Genomic DNA, 14,516 nt, shown 5'->3' on the forward strand with positions numbered 1-14,516 from the left:
AGCTTTTCAAATCCAACTGCTTGAGTCACCTGACTCCAATTAGAAGGTGCAGCCTTCAGATAGAATCCCTGCTGACGTCTGCTGCAGTCCTATGGTTCTAATGAAATCGGCAAAACCAAGATCACTTGATTACTACTACACCAAGATAATGAAGGTCTACCATTCTTTCTCGAGACCACATTTTGGCAAGTCACACAGACAGAGCCTAAAAAGAGAGGCTATAGAGATCAGGACAGCTAGAAGATGGTCACAGGAACAGTTACAGGACTTTCTTGAGGCAACGGACTGGGGAGTGTTCAAGGACTAAACTTAGAATCTGATGATTACACTAGGACTGTCACAGACATTATTAAAACAGCTGTGGATGAGTGTGTCCCCACCAAATCATTCAGGGTTTTCCCCAACTAGAAGCCCTGGATAATCAATGAAATGCAGAATCTTCTGAGAGCCAGATCATAGGCGTTTAAGTCCAGAGATCCAGATCAGTACAGAAGGAGAAGGTATGACCTGCAGAAAGCTATCGCCCAGATGAAGATGAGATTCCACATGAACATGGAAATAATAAAGGACACCCAACAGCTGTGGCAAGGCCTAAATGCCACAACCTGCTACAAAACCAAATCCGGTGTAGTAGTAGATGGAAAAGCTTCACTCCCAGAGGAACTCAATGCATTCTATGCTCGATTTGACCACAGTAACAGTGAACAACTATCCCTCTTAACCCTCACATCCCCTAATGATCCCATCCTGTCTATATCTGAGGATAATGAGGATGTTGCCTTCAGGGGAGTGAATCTGAGGAAAGCATCTGGCATGGGTGGAGTACCTGGCTGAGTGTTAAAGATCTGTGCTGACCAACTTACCAATGTATGTACAAATATCTTCACCATCCCACTCCAGCAGGGCAAGGTACCCAGCTGTTTCAAATCGTACTAGTGTCCAAGAAGAGCATAGCAACCTGTCTTAATGATATCAACAATGGTACTTACATCAACAGTGATGAAGTGCTTTGAAAGGTTCTGGTTGAAGCATATCAGCTCCTGTCTATTGACTACAATTTGGCAGTTAACACCATCATTCCCTCAAAACTGATCAGCAAACTCCATGACCTGGGACTCAACACCCAACTGTGTAATTGGATCATGATTTCCTCATCTCCATACCACAATCAGTGAAGATTGGTAATAATATCTCAACAATCTCCATCAGCACCTAAGCAAAACAGGGCTGTGCTCTTAGCTCTACGACTGTGTGGTTCGGTACAATAATAACACCATCAACAACAGTGGTTCTCAACCTTTTTCTTTCCACTCTCATACCACTCCTGGACCATTGATGCTCTGTGATTAGTAAGAGATTGCTTAAGGTGGTATGTGAGTGGGAAGGGAAGGTTGAGAATCACTGCTCTAGACCCGATTGTTACTAAAATATTTTGCTTGAGAACAATTGTCATTGGCCCATTTCCTTTGGAGTTATAAAACCGTGCACATAATGAGTTAATTAGGTTCGATTAAAACAGTAGTTTTCAAACTTTTTCTTTCCACCCACATACCACCTTAATCCCTTACTAATCACAGAGCACCTATGGCATAGTAATAGATAAAGGTTGAGAACCATTGATCACAAATTTGCTGACAATACTATGGTAGTGGGTGGTATAAAGAAAGGTGATGATTCAGCATACAGGATGGAGATTGAAAACTTAGCTGAATGGTGCACCAACAACAACCTTGCACTCAATGTTACCAAAACTAAGGAGCTGGTTGTTGACTTTAGGATGGGAAAGACAGAGATATACAATCCAGTGATCAATGGGAGATCAGAGGTAGAGAGGGTGAGGAAATTTAAGTTCTTTGGAGTCACTATCTCGGTGGATGTTTCCTGGACCCTTCAGCACCTCTACTTCCTCAGGAGCTTGAAAAAGTTGGGTATGACACCAGAAACCCCAGCAAACTTTCTGCAGATGTGTGGTGGAAAGTGTGCTGACGAGCTGCATCATGGTCTGGTATGGGGACACCAATCTTCTTTCTTTCTTTGGCTTGGCTTCGCGGACGAAGATTTATGGAGGGGGTAAAAAAGTCCACGTCAGCTGCAGGCTCGTTTGTGGCTGACCAGTCCGATGCGGGACAGGCAGACACGATTGCAGCGGTTGCAAGGGAAAATTGGTTGGTTGGGGTTGGGTGTTGGGTTTTTCCTCCTTTGCCTTTTGTCAGTGAGGTGGGCTCTGCGGTCTTCTTCAAAGGAGGCTGCTGCCCGCCAAACTGTGAGGCGCCAAGATGCACGGTTTGAGGCGTTATCAGCCCACTGGCGGTGGTCAATGTGGCAGGCACCAAGAGATTTCTTTAGGCAGTCCTTGTACCTTTTCTTTGGTGCACCTCTGTCACGGTGGCCAGTGGAGAGCTCGCCATATAATACGATCTTGGGAAGGCGATGGTCCTCCATTCTGGAGACGTGACCCATCCAGCGCAGCTGGATCTTCAGCAGCGTGGACTCGATGCTGTCGACCTCTGCCATCTTGAGTACCTCGATGTTAGGGGTGTGAGCGCTCCAATGGATGTTGAGGATGGAGCGGAGACAACGCTGGTGGAAGCGTTCTAGGAGCCGTAGGTGGTGCCGGTAGAGGACCCATGATTCGGAGCCGAACAGGAGTGTGGGTATGACAACGGCTCTGTATACGCTTATCTTTGTGAGGTTTTTCAGTTGGTTGTTTTTCCAGACTCTTTTGTGTAGTCTTCCAAAGGCGCTATTTGCCTTGGCGAGTCTGTTGTCTATCTCATTGTCGATCCTTGCATCTGATGAAATGGTGCAGCCGAGATAAGTAAACTGGTTGACCGTTTTGAGTTTTGTGTCCCCGATGGAGATGTGGGGGGGCTGGTAGTCATGGTGGGGAGCTGGCTGATGGAGGACCTCAGTTTTCTTCAGGCTGACTTCCAGGCCAAACATTTTGGCAGTTTCCGCAAAGCAGGACGTCAAGCGCTGAAGAGCTGGCTCTGAATGGGCAACTAAAGCGGCATCATCTGCAAAGAGTAGTTCACGGACAAGTTTCTCTTGTGTCTTGGTGTGAGCTTGCAGGCGCCTCAGATTGAAGAGACTGCCATCCGTGCGGTACCGGATGTAAACAGCGTCTTCATTGTTGGGGTCTTTCATGGCTTGGTTCAGCATCATGCTGAAGAAGATTGAAAAGAGGGTTGGTGCGAGAACACAGCCTTGCTTCACGCCATTGTTAATGGAGAAGGGTTCAGAGAGCTCATTGCTGTATCTGACCCGACCTTGTTGGTTTTCGTGCAGTTGGATAATCATGTTGAGGAACTTTGGGGGACATCCGATGCGCTCTAGTATTTGCCAAAGCCCTTTCCTGCTCACGGTGTCGAAGGCTTTGGTGAGGTCAACAAAGGTGATGTAGAGTCCTTTGTTTTGTTCTCTGCACTTTTCTTGGAGCTGTCTGAGGGCAAAGACCATGTCAGTGGTTCCTCTGTTTGCGCGAAAGCCGCACTGTGATTCTGGGAGAATATTCTCAGCGACACTAGGTATTATTCTATTTAGTAGAATCCTAGCGAAGATTTTGCCTGCAATGGAGAGCAACGTGATTCCCCTGTAGTTTGAGCAGTCTGATTTCTCGCCTTTGTTTTTGTACAGGGTGATGATGGTGGCATCACGAAGATCCTGAGGCAGTTTACCTTGGTCCCAACAAAGCTTGAAAAACTCATGCAGTTTGGCATGCAGAGTTTTGCCGCCAGCCTTCCAGACTTCTGGGGGGATTCCAATGCCCCTGAGCATAAAGCCCTCTAAAATATAGTGAACACAGCCCAGGACATCGCAGGCAAAACCTGCCCCACTATCGAGTACATCTACAGGAAATGCTACCATCGGAGGGCAGCAGCAATTATCAAGGATCCACACCACCCAGCACGCACTCTGTTTTCTTTACTGCCATAAGGAAAAAGGTATGGGTGCCACAAGACTCACACCACCAGATTCAGGAACAGCTGAAACCGCTCTACCATCAAACTACTCAACAACAAACTTAATCAGAGACTCATTTAAGGACTCTTACTTGCACACTTTATTGATTTTATAAATTCTCTCAATATTGTACGGTCAGTTTGTTTAAATTTGTTGTCCATTTACAGTTCTTTATTTGTTTACACGTATACAATATGAACAGGTTTTTTTTTTGCACTACTAATAAGTGGTAATCCTGCCTCGCCCCCAGAAAAAAGATTGTCAGGGCTGTATATGATGTCATGTATGTACTCTGACAATAAATCCAAAATCTGAAAAAAAATTTGAAGATGGTTGTGCCCGACCTAACAGCAGACCATGAGGTTTTGGGCTTTGGGGAATTATCAGACCTGTTCAAGACACAAGAGTAAGAGGACACAACCCCTCCCCCCAACCCCCAAAAAGGAGGAGCCTGAGAGGACCCTACAGGGAAGGCTGTTATAGGCAGGCTCGTGACAACCAGGTATTGGGATCATGATTCATGAGGGTGCCAATGGTAAGAAGGGCTCCCAAAGGCCCTCAGGTGTTAACTGCTCTTGACCAGCATGTTTACCATTACAGTTACTGCAATGTTATTTCAGTGCCAGCGTCCCACTTATCTCGGCACCAGTGTCTACCAGGAAACTCCTGCCCGACAAGGTATCCCAAACATAGAAGAGGCTATCACGTGGGCCAACGCCACAGCCATCAATGACAATTGACCAGGGTTTTTCCTGGAAACCCGCAAGGTGGGCGGCATTGACGGGCCTTCACACTCCATCGCTGATGTTAGTAGCAGAATTGTCCTGGGGTATTAACTTGCCTCTCCATTGGTTTTGGTCTCGTAGAGGCTGTTTATGGTGCTTGCTGATGTGGTCTACGACAGTGCTGGTGTCCTTCTTCGCTCTCTAGAGCATGTCTGCCCAGGCCACAACCCTTTGAGGGTAATTGAAGTCCTCGTCTGTGAGCAAGAGTCAGATATCCTTGGCTCCAGAAGGATCTGCTCAAAGAGCAGGCAAGGCTTGTGGCCCTCAGATAAAGTGAGCATCACGCTCATTAGGGCGGATGGGGAGCTGTCTCCCAATCTGTCCATATGCAGCAATCAGGCAGCACGTTTGCACTGGAATGGCCCAAAAGTGCAGGTTAGTACCTCTTTGAGGACCACGTATTTGCCTTGCTCCAGAGGCTGCCGTAGGAAATCTATTACCTTTGCAACTGTGTCTTGATCAAGAGTGCTCATGACATAAAAGTAACGGGAGTTAGTGGTGGCGATGTGTCAAAGCTGGAACTGAACCTCGGCCTGCTCAAACCACACATGTGACACCTAAAACATTGGAAGCTGTGACACCTAAAACATTGGAAGCCTAAGTGAGGCCGTGCAGATGGTCACTGGTTCTGCCTGGTCCATCATCCTCAGGTCCAACTGCCGGTTGGATCTGTCGGAGTCACCAATGTAGTATTCGTGCTACATGAGCAAGCAGAAGAACAACATGCACACCAAAGCCTTGAAGTTGAGACTGGTTTATTGCACTGGCCATCATATTTATATGGGCTCCAGGCGCTGATGTCAGGGCCCCATGACATCGGAGCATTGGCCTGGGATTGACTGGCTATCCTGCCACAGTTCCTTGTCTTCCCACCATGTGAGAGATGACCTAGGATGACAGTTTGTGTCACCCCCAGGTCCAAACGGTTGCCATATTCATTGCCCATTTTATGGACCAGTCTGCATCTCCAAGCATGGACCACTACATCCTAATCAAGTATCTATATGCTAATTCATTCTTCATCTTGCTTCCCCTCCCCCACTCCAATTCAATGGAAGCTTAAGTCAAGTCAAGTTTATTATCATCTGATTGCTCAAGTACAACCCGATGAAACAGTGTTCTCCGGTCCTCAGTGCAAAACATGCAGACATGCAACAAGACATTACACACGTACAGACAAACAATACATATGAAGGTCAGGGATTCATACACAAATAAATAAATATATAAATTTTGTTTCATAAATATAAGAGTCTTTGATGGTTAGTGTGAGCAGTTCCTTTGGTTGTTCAGCATTTTCACTGACCTTGGGAAGAAGCTGCTTCTCAGTGAGGCGGTGCTGGCCCTGATGCACTGTATCTCTTTCCTAATGGGAGCATCTGAAAGATGCAGTGTGGAGGGATCCTCATGGCCTATCTAATTTTTTTTCTAAACTTAAACAGGACATAATATCATTTAATCATTGTGTCTCTGTAGGTGGGATGTTATCCTTTCATTTGATCAATATTGCACGTCTGGCTGTCAATGAAGTAAAAGATAAAATTCGGTTTTGAGATGAAGTCAATAAAGCAGCAGCATCATCCTGATAATCCAAACAGAGCAATTAAAGGGCAAGTTCCAATTTAATCTTGAGAATCACTAAGAGCGTATGAAAAATATCTTTTCAAAGTTTTTCTAGACTGGGACAAAACCAAAATGTGAACTAAGGAAGCATCCACAATTTTAAATTTGTCACATAGAGGATTTATATCAAAATTAAAAATTAGATATGCCATTAAAGATTTAAATGTTAATTTCCTAAAGACGTGGGGACCTTTCATGGACTATTACCACAATCTAAAGTTTTAAGATTGATCTAATCTTCGATGCTGTATGTCGGTTTCCGAGTTGTTGTCGCTTGATATCCATGTTAGATTTTTTTTCTAACCTTGCTAAATGGAAGGGGTTTTGATCATATGGAGCTATTTTCTTTTTTTCTTCTGCAATTGTACCTTAAAATATAACTATGGTTTAATTTTGTATAATTGTAAATTTTTATAAAAATGTTTTAAAAAGAAAGAAGGGTTCCTCAATAATTTTGAGTGCCTTCTTCAGACAGTGATCCTGGTAGATCATATCAATGAGGAGGGAGACTCCAGTGATCCTCTCTGCCACTTTTATGGTCCTGTGGATTCACCTCCAATTCATTTGTCTGCAGCAACCATACCGCATTCTGATGCAGCCGGCCAGGACGCTCTCAATAGAAGGTTGACAGAATGGTAGCTGATAGCCTTGCTCGTTTCAGTCTTTTCACGAAGTGCAGTTGTTGTTGCTCCTTCCTGACAAGGGAAGAGATATGTGCCCATAATAGATCATTAGTTAAGTGGACTCCAAGGAACTTGGTGCTCTCTACTTTCTTCACTACAGAGTTATTGATGTGCAGTGTAAGGTGATTGATCCTTGTTATCCTGAAGTCCACAATCATCTCCTTCATCTTGTCCAATATGACAACCAGCAAACACTTCTGTTGTTTCTTACTGATCGCTCATGTCAAAATGTCACTCGCTTTGGGCATTAGAGTCCTGAAATCCTCTCCATCACTGATCCCTAAGAATGGATCATTGGAGACGATCTTACAGTAAGTCAAAAATCTAATTGTTGGAGCAATTCTGATCCAAACAATATCTAACTCAGTCCTTCAATGCCAGCCAATTTGACCTTGGCTATATTGTCCATCCCAAGCCAACTCCATCTGCACATCTGTGGTTCTTTCTTTAATTTAGTCTGACCAAGTGTGACGGTGCATATAATCCCCACATTTGCATCAAAGCTTTTGCTAATTTGTATTAAAGTCATATGGGTGTCATACAATTCCAATTCATTGTAACATTTTAAAGTTATAAACTGCATAGTGATGATCTACCCAGAGACACATGAACTGAGAGCAACTTAAGAAACTCAGTGAATTAGTTGTTTCAACAGCTGGACAATTGAAATGGCTCTTCATTGAGCTACTCGTCGAGCCTGTGGATCGGCGTCTAGCCTGTCGGGTCTCAGCAGCTTGTCCATCCCATATGGAAAATTAAAGTGTATTAAATTGAAACGCACTATCAATGATTCCAAAGACTGAGTGAGAACGATAGGCTTTAATACACTTTGGATTGTAGCTGGCCCGACTCCATATTCTTGAATTAATGGATAGAGGGAGAGAGGTTGACCTTAATGGCTAGATCACAAGGGGAGGAGTTACTAGGGAGCAAGTCATCAGTGGGCAGGCCAGCCATTCAAACACAGCAGTATATACATCACCACACTTTGATTAATGGCTTTTACTTACATACAATTTATGTAACATCCAATAAAAATACTGAAAAAAAAAAGAAAACTCAGCTGAACAAATTTCACAACTCCAAGCCATCCAGCCCTTTTAGAGTAAGGGAATCCCAGTCAATATTTGGAAAGTTACAATCTCCTACTATCACAACATTCTGCTTCTTACATTGGTCAACTATCTCTCTACAGATTTGCTCCTACAATTCTCTCTGACTATTGTGGTTGATGGTTTGTAGATAATGGTGGATTAACTACCACCCAGGCCCCTTGGCTGAGCTTTCATAAGGCTCCCCCTGACTTTTCCCCTCTGCCCCAGGGTGCCACTCTTCATTGAATTGAATAAAATAATATTAAGTTACATTAATTAACTTGTTTTGTTGTACTTGTATAATGTACTACATGTATATCATAAAAGTTATATGAATCAGTTACAGCTCTTTTATTCATTTATTTTTCATTTTCTTTACATTTGTAACTTAAAAAACTTCCGTGTTTTTTTGGTTTACAGAAGTGTAGATAACAGCATATAAATGCTTACCATTAAAAATTGTTCTATAGCGGGTGGGGGGGGGGGAGCGAGGAGTGATGGCGTAGTTTGGAGACGTGGAAATACACCTCTCCCAGCAGAATTAAATAAAACCAGAATTGAAAAACTTTTAAAAAAGATATATAATATTGAGACTGTGACAGATTATATTGAGGTGTTTGAGAGATAAGTTGGGAAAGGTTTGTTAGAGCAGGCCACACACAAACACTTTAAACCACAGAATATTTGCAGGAGCTTTTGCAAGAGTGCTCTGACTCACCATGGACTGTTATTTGAAAAAGGCAACAAATGTAACAACATGCAGTAGCAGTTTTGTCTAGAAAACAGAACTTACTGTCTGGAAGGTCATGTGAACTTTGCAGAGAGAGCAGAAAAAAAGAGGCTTTTCTCTCAGAGTTAGAGAGACAGATAGACAGACAGACAGACAGACATTGGTTCCAGACGGACAAGCTGGCAAGCTTTGGAAGACGGCCTGGTCAAAGGAGAGGACTGGCTGTCTGGTGTTTCCCTTGGAATAGGTGAAACAGAAAGGAACTCTGTGATGACGTGAAAGAAAGAGGCTATCATCTGGAGAACTCTGAAGGGGGCAAGTTTCATCAGTGGCTGATTAAAAAGGAATCAGATGTCGATGTCCTGGAACAAGAAAAAAACTCTCTCTGAAAACCAGCAAGAACCCTTCTGAGTGGTAACCATTTACCTGTTAAGCACCAAAGCATTGTGAACTTTACTAATGTTAACTTCTGTGCACAGTATAAGCATTGGCTGTAACCAGTGAGATTTGACTGTGAACCAAAGAACTTAGCTGAATTTAAAGACACATTACACACATGTGCGCTTAGAATTAGAAGGGGGTTAAGTAAGTTAAGTGAGTCAATAGAGATAAGTTAAAGTTTGATTCTATTTTCATGTTCAAATATAATTAAAAGCAACTTTTTTGTTTAAGTAACCCTTTGTTGTGGTGCATATCTATTGCTGCTGGGTTTTGGTGGTCCTCTGGACTCGTAACAAGACTTGTTCTTAACTGAAACACAATAACTCAAACAGCAAAGAAAACAACTATTAAAGATGTTAGTAGAAACTGGGCCTACCTTAACAACAGATCCTTTGGATTTGCCTCCTCTCCCTCCGAGACTGACTTGTGCTGTGATGGCAAATATTAATGTAACTTGTTACAGAGTTCTGTGTTGTGTATTGGCCTATGTGTTGTGTGGTTTTATGTTAAAAGGTGACAGTTTGCCTTGGAGAGTCAAGGTGAAGGTGAACTGCTGAGAGAGTGGGAGACGGACTGAGCATGTGCAGAAAATGATCTAAAAATTTCTGGACTTGGATGATAAACCACCACTTGGGGTGGTGTGGAGTGGAAAAATGCCCAGAGCATGAGTCATGGTCTGGGGGACAGTTTAGAATGTTGGGATTTCAAAAAGGATGAACATTCTGAAGGCATCCAGAAGGATCCGGACCAAGCCAGTTGTTCCTCTCTCTGCAAGCAACACAAGACAACTTCGAATTTTGTGCTCTCTCTCTCTCTCTCTCAAAGATTTTTTGTCTTCAGTTTACCAAACAAACTGAATTTTGTTTATGATCTTTGCTTCAGTTGAGATCGAAGTTTTGTGAGTCTTGTGTGTCTTGTGTTTGTTTTGTGTCCAAGTTTTTCTGTGGGCTGGTTGGAAGTGTAGCTTAGACTTTGATTATGTATGTTATATTTAGGCTGGGGAATTTATTAGTTTTACACTGTTATAGAGATTTGCAATGTAACTAGTGGGCATAGTTATAAAAGGGTGGATTTTGAATTAAAGTTTGAAGGTGAATTTTTTTGTTAATAAAGTAATTGTTCATCTTTACCCCTGTGTGATATGCCTTCTATGTGGTTGCTGGTTTGATCTTGAAACAAACTCCAGTTCTGCTTCGACGGGGAGCCGGCGAAGATGGCACTGGAGTTCAGAAGAAGGTCATCGAACTACAAACATTGCAAGAGCAATTGCGCATGGGCCAAAGTTCATGCATGCACAACTGAACAACTGAGCCAGCCAAATCCAGGCCTGCTAGCTAGCTCATAAGCAGCCAAGATTAATTTCATAATTGAGTGAAGAAGAAGAAGGAAGAATAGAAGTGTGACAGAATAGAAATATGTTTTTGGGAGATAAATTGGGGAAAGGTTTGTTAGTGTAGGACACATACAAAAACTTTAAAACAGATCTTATTTAAAATACTTGTGCTCTGCTGAAGCTAGATATGTCAGGGCCTCAGAGCCTTTGCAAGAGCTTTGGAGATTGCCCAAGAGACTTCACTAATGGATTGTTGTTCACAAAAAGGCAACAGATGAAAGAGCTTGTCAGAGCTGCATATTTTCTGGAAGGGAACTTGCTGTTCTAAGAGGGTCATGTGGATTTGCAAGCAGAAAGAGTCAAACAGGCTTTATCTCAGAGAGAGAGAGAGAGAGAGAGATCAGTTCTACAGTGAGACAGTCAGTATCAGCCGCTGGGACTGGAACAGGACAAGCTGGCAAGCTTGTGGAAAACCCCATTTGGAAGGTGGGTTCTGAGTTCTTAGTTCAGCCTAATCAAAGCCCTTGTGGTTCATGCAAAAGGAGAGGACTGGCTGTCTAACTTGGAATAAGAGAAACAAAAAGGAAATCTGTGGTGACCTGAAAGATAGAGGTTATCATCTGGAGAAGACTGAGGGGGAAAGTTTCATCAACAAGACACTGAAGTGGCTGATTAAAAAAGAATCAGTTGCGGAGGTCCTGGAACAACAAATCTCTCTGAAAACCAACAAGAACCTTCCTGAGCGGTAACCATTTACCTTTCAAGCACCAAAGTCTGGTGAACTTTTTAAATATTAAATTCTGCGCACAGTATAAGGATTGCCTGCAACCAATGAACTTGGAGGAATGAGAGGTGAGATTGGATTGTGAATCAAAGAACTTTTCTAAACTTACACATATATTACATACACATGTGCTTAGAATTAGAAGGGGGTTAAGTTAGGTTAGTTAAGTCAATAGTGATAAGTTAAAGTGTGATTCTGCTTTCATGTTTAAGATAATTAAAAACAACTTTTGTTTAAGTAACCATTTGTCTTGGTGAATATCTATTGCTTTTGGGTTTTGGGGTCATAACTGAAGAAATGTATGAAGAACTGGAGGGAGTAGGATGAGTATTTCGTGGAGAAGAGCCCCAGTTTACTCAAGGTATGGAAAAAGCAAAGTTTGTCTCTGCCATCTTGAGTACTTCGATGTTAGGGATGAAGTCGCTCCAATGAATGCTGAGGATGTAGCGGAGACAACGCTGGTGAAAGCGTTCTAGGAGCCGTAGGTGATGCCAGTAGAGGACCCATGATTCGGAGCCGAACAGGAGTGTGGGCATGACAATGGCTCTGTATATGCTAATCTTTGTGAGGTTTTTCAGCTGGTTGTTTTTCCAGACTCTTTTGTGTAGTCTTCCAAAGGCACTATTTGCCTTGGCGGGTCTGTTGTCTATCTCGTTTCTTCATTATTAAGAAATGTTGATTTTTGTAATTATATAAGAAGTAATTCAGGAATATTTGAATATTAATAATAATTTGGTGGTTAATAAATTTGTTTTATGGGATGCCTTCAAAGCTTATTAGGAGGTCAAATAATAAGTTATTCAACTAAAATTGAAAAGGAATTAGACAATTCTTAGATAAGAATTAGATAAATTGGAAAACAAATATAGAATCTATAAAAAGATTTGCAGAAGAATATATCAGAAAAAGAGAGAGATTTAATAAACAATAAATTAATACAAACTTATGGAACAGAGAAATTAATTAAGAAAACTAAACAGAAGTATTGAATTTGGGGAAAGAGCACATAAGGGTTTGGCTTGGCAATTGAAGATGGAACAAACTTCAAGGACTATTAATGTTAGTAAAATGAATTCAAAAATTACTTATAAACCACAAGAAATAAATGATTCCTTTTAAGATTTTTTATTTTAATTTATATACATCTCAGTCCGATAATGATGAAGCTAAGATTAATAATTTTTTAAATCTGAAATTCATTTTTCTTCTTTAAATTGTCAAGATCTGAAAGACTTAGATGCCCCATTTACAGTTAAAGAAATTATTAATTTTCTTAATTCTTTACAAAGTGGTACATCTCTGGGGAATGATGGTTTTCCACTGGAATTTTATAATAAATTTACAGATTTGATAATACCTCCTTTTATGGAGGTACTGAAACAAGCAATGGAAACCCATTCTTTGCTGGAATCTTTTTCAAAATGGAATGACTAAATATTTACCGGATTTAATTCATATAGATCAATCTAGTCTTGTTAAAAAGTGACACTCTGTCGATAATATTGCTAAATTAATTAATTTCATATATATGTCTCAAAAGAAGTTAGAATTGGTGTTAGTTTTAGCTTTAGATGCTTAAAAGGCTTTTGATAGATTAGAATGGAATTATTTAATTAAGGTATTAGAAAAAATTGGTTTGGATCAACATTTATTAATTTGGCTAAAATTTTATATAAAAACCCTTCCACTAAAGTTGTGACTAATGGACAAATTTCTTTAGCTATTCCATTGACTAGATCAGCTAGACAAGAATGTCCTTTATCTCCAGCTCTATTTGTTTTAGCAATTGAACCTTTAGCATAATTACTAAGACAAGATATTTAAGGGAACTAATGTTAGTACTGAGGAATTTAAGATTAACATAACAGATTTTATAAATTCTTTGTGTTTTTAATGTATGGGATTGAGTGAATATGGCAAAATATCAGGTTATAAAATTAATTGGGATAAATGTAAGATTATGCCTTTGGTTGATGGGGATTATAATCAATGTAAACAAATTGTTCAATTTAGATGGTCAAATAATGGAATTAAATATCTAGGGATTAAAACTGATAAAAATTTGGATAATTTATGTAAGTTGAATTATTTACCATTATTTAATAAAATTAAGGATGATTTAAATAGATGGAATTATTTACCTTTAACTCTAATAGGTAGAGTAAATTGTATTAAAATTAATATTTTTCCAATGATTCAATACCTTTATCAATCGATTCTTTGTAGTATACCTCATAAATTTTTGAAAAGATATGAACTCAATTGTTAGAAATTTTTATGGAAAGGAAAGATGGCTAGAGTTTGTTTAGAAAAAATAACCTGTAAGTTTGAATTAGGAGGTTTACAACTTCCACATTTTAAAAATTGTTATAAAGCAGCTGAATTGGAGTTTATTAATGGAATGTTTGATTTAGAGAAATCTTTAACTTGGGTTAAAATAGAATTAAGTAAAATAGATGAAAAATATATGCAAGAATTTATTTAAAAATAGAATTCATAATTGTTAATAAGTACTAAAGATACATCTATTTTGAAACATTTAATTGAATTATGGAATAAAATAGATTATGAGATACGTGGAAAAAAGTTTGTTTACTTGTAAAATGCCTTTATATCAAAATAGACTTTTCCCTTTTATGAGAAATAATCAATTTTTTTGAAGATATGGAATCAAGTGGGGATTAAGAATATAGAAGATTATTTTGAAACTGGTATATTTATTATTTTTCAATGAATGAAGAAAATATTTAACATTCTGAATAGTACTTATTGTTATTATCAAGCTAAGGCTTTTTTGATTGATAAATTAGGTAAATATTTGAGATTGCCTAGACAGAATGAATTGGAGTTATTGATTATTAAAGGCTATATGAATAAATTTATTTCAGAAATGTATAAATTACTTTGAAGAAAAGTAAGATTAAGATGGGTAGTTGATTTAGATAGAGTGAGATAAAAATGATTGGAAGCAATTATATAAAGATAGTATTACAAAAACTATTAATGTAAGATATAGATCAGTTCAGTATAATTTTTTACATCAATTATATTTAACCCCTCAAAAATTAAAAAAGATTTAA

General features: G+C 39.9%; 1 protein-coding gene across 23 annotated transcripts in view; it reads left to right on the forward strand.

Annotated features, from left to right (window-relative positions):
• Positions 1–14,516, forward strand: part of nbeaa (neurobeachin a) — a 1,045,297-nt gene that overhangs the window by 292,803 nt on the left and 737,978 nt on the right. The window lies entirely within an intron of this gene.

The sequence above is a fragment of the Narcine bancroftii genome, chromosome 7 (genome assembly GCF_036971445.1).
Source record: "Narcine bancroftii isolate sNarBan1 chromosome 7, sNarBan1.hap1, whole genome shotgun sequence".
NCBI classification, from domain to species: Eukaryota; Metazoa; Chordata; class Chondrichthyes; order Torpediniformes; family Narcinidae; genus Narcine; species Narcine bancroftii.